The sequence below is a fragment of the Cryptomeria japonica genome, chromosome 11 (assembly GCF_030272615.1).
Source record: "Cryptomeria japonica chromosome 11, Sugi_1.0, whole genome shotgun sequence".
In the NCBI taxonomy this organism is placed as follows: domain Eukaryota; kingdom Viridiplantae; phylum Streptophyta; class Pinopsida; order Cupressales; family Cupressaceae; genus Cryptomeria; species Cryptomeria japonica.
The window spans coordinates 204,538,358-204,541,825 of record NC_081415.1 but is presented as its reverse complement, the minus strand read 5'-3'; positions in this window follow the sequence as shown (position 1 = coordinate 204,541,825).

Below are 3,468 nucleotides of genomic sequence, written 5' to 3'. Positions count from 1 at the left end.
TGATAAACATTAGCATGCATATGGTCAAAATAGGGACAAAATAGGTTGTCACTACATGATAAACATAAATGGCCAATTATAGGATAGACAATCAAATTGATGAAATCCAGTTATTGCCTCAGTAGGATAGGTTGCAAAGCAACTGATGAAGCTGGTAAAGTTGATGAAGTCATGAAATAGAGCTAACAAAGCTCAATTGAAGTTGATAAGATTCTAACATTGATGCGATTGGGTTTGTGATTCTAGGTTGACTTAGCACCGCTAGATTCATGCGAGTAGTTCCCTCAGACTCAAAGGTGGATACCACAACTATCAAAGGACGATCATTTGACACTATCTGTTCTTGGTTTATGGCATGCGACCTTCATGCTTGAGATTTAGATGAATCTAAGTCTGCTATCTACATTAGCTAAGCGATGGTACAGTGAGCACTATACCTTCCATTTTCGCATAGGAGAGATGTCAGTTACTCTTGAGGATGTTTACCAGATTCTATAGATCCCTATCCATGGCGAGCTAGTTGTTTACAACCACGAGAGAAGTGATGTAGATGCTTTGCATCGGGTGTTTAATTGTGATGATTTGGAGGTCCACAACAACCATATTTTATTATTTAAAAATACTGAAAATCAGGGGTTCTAGTCCGCCTCACCAAAAAAAATGAAAACAAACTTTTTTTTTAAAAATTTTAAATTTTCAAATAGAGGACATATATATGCAATGCTAATTTTTTAAAAATATTTTTGATGTATATTTTTCTCGTAATAATATTTTAAAGTCCAACATAGCTGAATTTGGTAGTTTTCATTCGATGTCACCTTTTGTCTACTAAATTTATCATTATCAAAAAAAAATTATACCCTTTTGGAGAAGATTCTTTCATCTACTGAAATTTGTTTTTTTAAATTTTTTTTTAATATCATTTAATATTTTTTTTAAAATTTCAAATTAGCCTCTTTTTGAACTTAAAAAACCTACTTGCAATGTTTAAAAAATTAAAAATATTACAATTAATCAAAATATTAAAAAAATTATATGTCCAGATTCCTAAATTCGAGCTCTACAAAAGGGTATTTTTTGATTTTTGTAAAAAAAATATTTTGCCTGAAGAAAAATAGAGTATAAGTGAAAAGTTTCAGAAATGCAGACAAATTGGTGATTTTGCTACCACATCACTTGACACATAGGTGAGTTCGACCGAACCTTGACAATTATAACTTAGTTCGACTGAACTCTTGGTGCCATCTAGGCACCACGACCGTGCCAACGGGCACCATGCAGTAGGAAAATAGTTCGACTGAACTTAGTCTTGTCGAACTAAAAGTTCAGTCGAACTAAGTTCGGCTGGATTGCACTAGTTAGCCCAAAGGGTGACACAACATTGTGCTTTTGTCCTACATATTTGGGCTTTGGAGCACACTGCAGTGACTAGGCCATTTTGCTCAAGTGGGTGTGGAGTAGGCTAGCCATACATCCATATTTATAGCATAATTGTCTCCCAACCATGGTTTAGGAAGATGGAGTATTGATGCAGGGTGATTGTTGTTATTGAAACAATGATTTGACAACCATACTTGGATCATGAGCCTTGAGAGAAGGATGATAGAGAATTACATCAGACCATATGCTTGATTGGCCACATAGCATGCATCATCAAGAGGTACCTACTAGATCGGGTGTCTCAGTAGTTTGGGAGAGTGCATGCACAACCACTAGGGATGCAAAGTTTGTATGTACACACCAATAAATTTCACACTAGGGGCCATGTTTGTCTTACAAGGTAGCAGTGGTTGAGTTTTAGTCACTTACACCTGTGCCTTGGGATATATGATTGGATGTTATAAAGAAATGAATGACACCAGATTATGAGGCATTTTCGAGCACATTCCTTTTCATGACTTATTGGGATAAGAGAGCTAGTACCCAAGTTCGATGATGACACAAATGGGGAGAGGTCATCTAGGTGACAGAGGAGGAGAGGGAGGGGGAGTGGATCAGAGGGGGATGATGAGGGTGAGGGAGGAAGAGGTGGATGACCAACGAGGCCACCATGGGGGCAAGGGAGGCAGGGTCAACCTAGGCCATGGGAAGTGATATGATAGACATAGGTACCATGGGTACATGCACATGTTCTAGATAACCAGTACATGTTCAGGTGTCACAGGTATAGGTCTAGGCTGCACCTCCCCAAACTGAGGGGGACAAAGGATATGGAGGGGATACTACTGGGTAGGGCCAACCAGGATAGGGATGGGATTGATAGGGCAGGGTTGAGCATCCTAGAGGAGGAGATGGTTGGGGCTGGGAGGATCCAAATGATTTTGGGGTCTTCAGAGCTCACATCAGGATTTTGGAGGACCAAGTGTAGTTGCAAGTTGGCTAGACAACATTATTGCGAAAGTAAGTGTAGACAGTTACATCCGAGTAGGACACAATGATAAAGTGTTATGGAAGAGTAAAGACCGTTATAGAGAGCACGAGAGCTAAAAGACAAGGTGATGTGGCCTCGGGGTTGGACTATGTTTTCAGAGGGGCGTAGGAGATAAAATATTGATGAAACCTATATGAGTCTATAGTACCAGCCAGCCAGAAAGCCGACAATGTTTCCATGATGTCAGAGGCCAAGAGCCAAGGATATAGACATAGATTTGAGAGCATAGGGATGATAGGGCCACCAAGAGAAGAGACTTCCATAGGTTCAGGAGGGGTCGAACCCTCATTAGGAGCTCAATTTTCACACAAATTATTAGGGTTAGAGGGTAGGAGTTCCTCATAGCTCCTTTAGATTCAATTTTTGTATCAGTGTTCATTTTTTTTGTATGATGATGTAGACATCTAAGGTTGATTTTGTAGCCATTTTTGAGATTTTGACATCATTGTATTATGACACTTATTATTTTTGATATATATGAGATGAGACCTATTCTTAGCTGATTCTATCCATGTGTTTATGTGATGATCTATGATGGGGTGATTGTACCAAGATGGTGAACAAAAAAGTGGCCACATGAAAAAAGAATGAAAATTTCCATAACCCTTGCATGTTCTATGAAATTCAAAAACATGCTAGGCTTGGTAGCCAAAAATAATAAAAAAAACAAAAAGTTCCTCAAAATGCGTACATGTTTTGAGGAACATTATATTTCCTCACACCCGCCGGTTTTGGCCATTTTCAATGCCAAAAATCGTGGAACAGTAGCCCAAAGAAGCAAAAAAATATCAGAACCTATGCGTGTTTTGCATCATTTTGCATTTTTTCGACATTTATAGCAATTTCCAACAATGCCACCTCGTCAAACAGGTAAGATTTCATTGTTTTGATTATTTTTGTTCGCATTTTAATTGAAGTTGGGTTTTTTAATTGATTTAAGTTTTTTTTTTATTAATTTGATGTTAGATTCTACAAGCAATCCCCAAAAAAGAAATAGACAACAAAGACCTCCTTGTGCACAAGCAACACAAGCAAAC